The sequence below is a fragment of the Odontesthes bonariensis genome, chromosome 18, assembly GCF_027942865.1.
Source record: "Odontesthes bonariensis isolate fOdoBon6 chromosome 18, fOdoBon6.hap1, whole genome shotgun sequence".
Taxonomy (NCBI): Eukaryota; Metazoa; Chordata; class Actinopteri; order Atheriniformes; family Atherinopsidae; genus Odontesthes; species Odontesthes bonariensis.
The window spans coordinates 23,963,255-23,970,115 of record NC_134523.1 but is presented as its reverse complement, the minus strand read 5'-3'; the positions used below and the strand labels follow the sequence as shown (position 1 = coordinate 23,970,115).

Below are 6,861 nucleotides of genomic sequence, written 5' to 3'. Positions count from 1 at the left end.
TCTATTTTGCGGGACGCGAAATTATTATATACAGTTTATGCGCGGGACGCACGAGCGCAGTTTCTATGGGAACGCATCTGCCGAGGCTGCCGTTCTAGGGGAGTGGGTCACTCTTGGTTTGGAAATACGATAGACGCCGGTGTTCAGTCGATTTCTCCTACTTGTCGAGAATTGCTACTTTGTGCATGCGCCGAGCCGATTTTCTAAGTTTCGTTTTCACGCCCATAATGTTTTGCTACCCTGCGTCTGATTATTTTCTCTTTTGGAAGACATGCAAAGTAATAAAACACTTATCGTATTAGGCTGACAAGCAGTTAGGTTAACATGAGCATTATTTGACAGTGTGTTATTGGTACAAATACAGACGCAAACACTAACAAAATGTGCCGATGGTTGGGACAGCCGGCCGTGAAGAGAAAAGATATGCATGCCAAAGGAGGGGAGGAGGATGATATTTCGAATGTATTGAATCTGGCATGGTGACAGTTTGCGCACACGCCGGCCACACTTTGTGAGAAAAGGGAAAAATGGAAATGATTTAGATGGATGCGAAGACAGTTCAGAGAGCTCGGACGATGTTTAAGCATTTCACAGTATCCCCCTTATAATTAGTCTCTGCACATAGTTTGTGTTTAATTTTGTGCATTATCTGCACTAAAACATGGTTAGAAAGTTGTTAAATATTTCCATTTTTGTAGATTCAGGGTTCACATGAATCAGTTTTAAAGTTATTTTTTAATTTTTTTATGTACAAAAAATGTGACCCTGAATAGTATGTGAGGGTTGAGGAGTAATGAAATGTTGGAATAAGTTTTGTATGTACATAAGTTTAATTATTGTAATTATTTTAATTGGATATACATTCCCAATTTCACTGTAAAATGAATTTAAAGCTTTAGTTAATAAATTGATCAAATTAATTCATTTCGTTTGTACATCCCAATCAACGTGGAATTGAGCGCACATGTCGGAGCACCCGACTCCTCCCTGTCCACGCCCCTACTTAAATACGCAAATCATATTTAAATGAGCCCTGCACCTGCGATTCCCCTCTGTGTACGGTCAGAAAATAAAGAAAAAAGAATGAATAAGACGGGGAAAAAAGAAGAACTTCACGGAAAGCGAGATGTCGGTGCTACTTTCTGAAGTGAAAGCCCGCAAAAAAGTGTTCTTTGGCACGCTGTCCTCCGGCATAAGCAGCAAACATAAGAGGAGTGGGTGGGAGAGCCTGAGGCTGTCAATGCTGTGGGGTCTGAGAAGCCTCACAAGCAGAGGTAAAGAAGAAGTGGTCCCACATTAAAGGTGATAGAGAATGGTTGAATGGGGCATTAATCTTTGTTCTGTGATGTGATATGTAGCCCAAAAAAAATTGGTTGGGTCTGTAATGGCTCAGAACCTCCCTAAAAGGCTCTCTGAAACAGCTGTTACTATGCTGGGTTTAGAATGCGTCTTTTTCCCTAATTGGCATCGTTTCAGAGCTTATCTGGCAACCTCATTATGAAATGCAGGTAGGTGTTGGTGTGTCTTCCCAGTAAGATGACACAATACATGTTTCTACCCTGACTGTGGTGTTCTGTTGAAAACTCTCCCCAACCACTATACAACCTTAAGGACGCATGTTGGCTTCAGCATTTATTTAGTCATGAGAGGAGGTTCAACACTGTGTTTCAGCTCTCTGGAGTCAAAAAGACTTAATCACCACACAGAATAAAACAATGATCAGAGCCAACATAGAAAAAAGTCACAACCTTTGCGCTATTTTTTTGCCTCCAATCAATGCGTCCAGCCACCTAGCGATAGCTGCACCTGTTACGGTGTTTACTGCTCGGAAGCAGGGGACTGCTCGGTCTGCTCTTCGGTCTGCACAGTTTACACAGCAGGCATTGATATGAAGGGAGAGAAAATAGCGCCAAGCGATGTGAGGTCTGACTTTTTCTGGAGGGACGATTTTGTGATGCAAATGTATTACTCTTTTGAACACATATTGTTTTGAGAAGCAAGACACTTTATTTTTTAAGCCCCAGCCAACTAGCCGGACTAGCTTCGTCAACGCCGAAACGAGGCTGGAACTCGGCTCGCAGTACGCAGCAGAGGGTAAGTCAATTTTCATAAATGATATTACTAATATGGGATGTCATACAGCTTCATGTCAAAAGAGGCGAACTATCCCTTTAACGTGTCTGACTGTTCAGTCTGACTTAACTATTTTTGATAATTTCTGTGCTTGTAAGATCTGATTCAGCTCTGAGAAGATAATAGAAAATAACACTTTGGGATCTAATGTTACCTTCAGTCAAAGCTTAAATTATAAGAGAGAATTCATAATTTGGCTTTGTTATTCCCTGAAGTACTGAAATACTGAGACTGAATGTACATGGACAGCATGTAGTGTAATAAACAGGTTATAGTGCTGTCATGCTCTTTAGGGTATGAATGGATGTATGGACCAGTGTGTGTAGTCCATTTACCTCAAAGAATAATCATCACACTTAGGCTGAATTATGCTTATACCTTACACAGATAATGTTGTGTTGTACCCAGAAGGAAAATGTGTTTTGGTTGGTCTAAGATTTATACAAACCATAAATAACCTCAGTTGTTATTAACATGGGATTGTTTTATTAGAAAGCTAGTAATATAATTCACATGCACTGAGCCTTCAGAGTCAGCAGTTTGATATAATCTTTCAAACCTCAGAGCATTCATTGCTTGTTCTGTACTCGTTTGCGTGACAATTTTGTTTCCATGTTTGACTTCCTTCGTTTTTTTTTCTCAAACAGATCTTCCCTCAGTGTCTCTCCTCCAGAGGACTCCCTCCTCTCCAGTCAGCTGCCATGCTACAGGTTTCTACCCTGTCAGAGCTGAACTGTTCTGGAGGAGAGATGGAGAGGAGATTCATGAGGACGTTGAACATGGGGAGATCCTCCCTAATAATGATGGGACCTTCCAGTTCAGCGTTCATCTAAGTGTTTCATCAATCTCACCTGAAGACTGGCAGAGGTACGACTGTGTGTTTCAGTTCTCTGACGTAGAAAACATCACAACCAGATTGGACAAAAAAGCGATCAGGACCAACGGGGGTAAGTTAGAGCAGTGGAGTTCATAGATGAAACATATTTCTCTCCATAATTTTGTAGAACGATTGTTTGAATCATTTTGTTTTGATTCCAGTTTCTCCCTCAGAGTTTCCCTCCGGTGCAGTCATTGGAGCTGTTGTGGGACTGCTGCTGCTGCTGGCGCTCTGCATCACTGGATTCTTCATCTGGAGGAGGAACAACCATGGTACACACAACAAAACTACTGTTTATAAGAAACTGGTGTTCTGGCTTCACCTTCAAAGCAGAAATCTGTGAATTTTATTCATATTGAATTCATCATTTTTACTATCTATGTTTTAGGGTTCAGACCTGCAAACAGTGAGTCCCCCTTTATAAAATATGTTCATTTACTTCATTTCCCAGATACTTACTGTCTCAACACCCAGTTCTTCTAATCGTGTCTTTGTTTTCTGCTTGTAGCTGCAGATTCCTGCAGATGAAGATGGTATTTGAGAAAACACTCATTTTATCAAGCCAGACTTGGTTCACCTGTGCGTGCCATGTTGGATTTTTTGTAAAACTTTTTGACGCTTACAATACTTAGAATAAGTTATAGGTTTACACTAATAGGTCATAATATTATGACCACTGACAGGTTCATAATTTTATAAACATTCCAAATGTAATTCATACTCCTAGTTATCCTGGTTCCCCAGTTTGATCCTCAGCTCCACTTTTCACACCTCTCTCCCCTCAGTCAGCCACAGCTGCAGTCAGGTCCTCGTCAGTTCCCTCAGTATATATTCCCCCTGGTTTATCAGTCCTTGTCAGATTCTTCTCCCGTTACTGCCTTTTTTAACTTTTGTTTTTTGTGTGTGTGTTCAGTTCTTGGTTTTCCAGCTCAGGCGCATTTTTTTAATTTGTTTTTTCACAAAAAAATCATGCGTTGACATGTTGCTTGAAAAGGTCAGTCAGTGCTTCTGCACAGAAGATGTTGAAAGATATCAAGCAGGAGTACAGCAGAGATTCCACTTCTAAACTACTAAACAGAGAAAACGAAAGCATTTAAGAAAGCTTTCAGGTTAAGCAGGTTTTTCTTTTGAGGGGAATTTTTTAGACTCTGACAAAACACCAGGGGAAACAAAAAGATCCTCCACTGTGAACGCTCAATGGAAAAAAACAAGACGACATTTCTTAACTTGAGTCTGAAAATATAAGGAGACAACAAAAGACCTTCTTAACCACTTTTAAATCACTGCCATCAGGCTGTTATGAACCCAAACTTTTTCTGAGTCCAATTATATTTTATTGTACTTAGATTTAGATGAATGCTTCTGTCTCTGCCCCTCCCCCACTGTCTCCTCCCTTCAGATACCTTCCAGGTGAGATGCAATTCATCAGTAATAAATATCCTTTTACTTTTGTTTTTAAGAACTAGATTACATGAGGAGATTAAGCACCTGAGCAGGTCGATTCTTAAAACTATATTTATTCAGAGCTACAAAAACAAAATGAAAATGATATTGTTGCTTCTCTTCTGTCACGTTTCATCAGCAGGTACTCACTTTTTGTCACATCAGTCATGTACCTTGTATAAAGTAAACTGACTTGGTAGGAGCAGGGCCACACCTCTAATCACCTGGCAAACTTATATGTCATCCACCCCCTCAGGACTATTTGATTTCTCTTGATTCTACTCTCCTTTTCTCTCATTAGTCTCTCCATCCATTCATCCAACTTTCTCCTGAATTCATCCATCAGTCTCAATCTCATCCACCAATCCACCCCCCTAACTCTCATCCATCCATCCATCCCTCACACCATCCCTCTTTCATGTTCATTCATCCACTCTTCCCTCCTTCCAGAGACGGAGACCCCACAAGGGTCATAAGGTGTCCCAGAGGAGCCTAACAATATGACTTAACCTTAAATCCTTCTCTTAAATTCTCTGTATTACTTTGACTTGTCATTAAACCGGTAACCCCACACTGTTGAATCACGTGGTCATTACTGCTTCTCAGTTTATTTCAACCTCATATTCATATAAGTTATAGATAACCTGCATAGATCTAACATTTAAATGTCGTTTAGACATCAGTTTCGTTGGTGACCTTCTTAGGGTAACAGTGATCCACCGTGTTACAGTTTTTCTCTGTTGGTTTGGCTCATTTCTTGAAACAGAAATTACATTATCAAAATAACATGGACAAATCTCCAAACCACCTCGCAATTGTTCACAACGGAATGGCATTTCTCATTGCTTTCATCAAATTGCAATTGTCTTACAGTTTTTCCCGATCGTTTTGGCCCATTTTTCCATTCACAGTTTACTTTTTCAAAACAGCTCACACAAAGCCCTTAACAGAAGCTGAAATAACCAAAACACTTTATGATGTTTGCAGAATGACACCACTTTCTCAAAACTTGTCACACATCCATCAAAACCAAACTTTTCCATCAAAACCTACAATTTGTGCTCAATTGAACATGTATGTTTTCTCATTTATTTAATAATGGATAACAAAATTGAAACTACAGCTATCAATATCAACTTTTGTTCAACACCCTCATGGTATTGACTATTTTACAACTGACAACATACTACAATTTGGGTTTTGTATTGAGCACTCTAACTTAGTTATATAACTTAGAAATATAGTCACAGAGTATTTACAGTAAAATCAGAAAATGTGTATACAGTAAAATATTGTAGATCTGTTTTTGTATTGCTGAAGTACCTGTCAACACCATTGATTTACATTTGTTCTACTGTGTACAAAATGGCAAGATTCTGACAGAAAAATATTTTTTGCAGTACTTGTCACATGCACATACTGTAAGCAATCAAAATGACAGGGTTCAATATGCAGTACAACAAAGGTCAATTCTCAAAAAAGAAAGTACTGTAAATGAAACACAATGAAATGAAACCCTGTAAATATGAAAAAAATAAAAATACAGGAAAATTACGCATTGTCGACACGGGCCTGACGATCAGGCCACATGTTCTCATCCACGTCACAGAGTATGTCATCCATTGCAATACATTGAGGGAAAAAACGTCTTGAATGGCGAATCCACCCCTGGCAGTCTTCTGCGCGGATTGTCAAGCATGCAGCATTCATTGCATCGAGCAATGACATCTGGTCATGAGGCCTATGGTCATATACTTTCCAACGCCAGCAGGAGAAAAACTCCTCGATTGGATTTAGCATGGGAGAGTATGCAGGGAGAAACAATATCATCAGGCGTGGGTGAGCCGTGAACCAGTCATTCACTAACCTTGAATGATGGAAGGCCACATTGTCCCAAATTATGACAAAATGGGACATGTTTGCCCTGAACAGGCCTCTCTCCTGTGGCAGTACCAGCCGCTCATGCAATGCATTGAGGAATGTGATTAGGCGATCACTGTTATATGGGCCTATAGATGGGATATGGCAAAGGACTCCATTTGTGGAAATAGCAGCGCACATGTTGATGTTTGCTCCCCTCTGTCCAGGCACGGTTACTGTGGCCCTCTGACCAATGATGTTTCGGCCACGTCTCCTAACTTTGGAGAGGTTGAATCCAGCCTCATCGACGTAGATGAAGACATACTGCCTTTCGTCTGCTTCCAGATCCATTACTCTCTACATTCAAAAAGAAATTCAGAGTAAATCATACAGTAACATATACAGAAGATGCTGTTTTCTACTGTAATTGAATTTTACAGTATGCAGCAAGACAAATCCAAATGCAGTGACAGATCCATACCTGTACATACTGTGCACGTGCTGCCTTGACGCGGTCGCTGTTTCTTTGAAATGGCACCTTATAGCTG

General features: G+C 40.1%; 1 long non-coding RNA gene across 1 annotated transcript; it reads left to right on the top strand.

Annotated features, from left to right (window-relative positions):
* Positions 1 to 2,781: 2,781 nt before the first annotated feature.
* LOC142367717 (uncharacterized) lies at positions 2,782 to 3,427 on the top strand. Its single transcript, XR_012767158.1, has 3 exons — positions 2,782 to 3,080; positions 3,172 to 3,282; positions 3,399 to 3,427. It is a non-coding gene; the product is annotated as an uncharacterized LOC142367717 (long non-coding RNA).
* Positions 3,428 to 6,861: the final 3,434 nt, after the last annotated feature.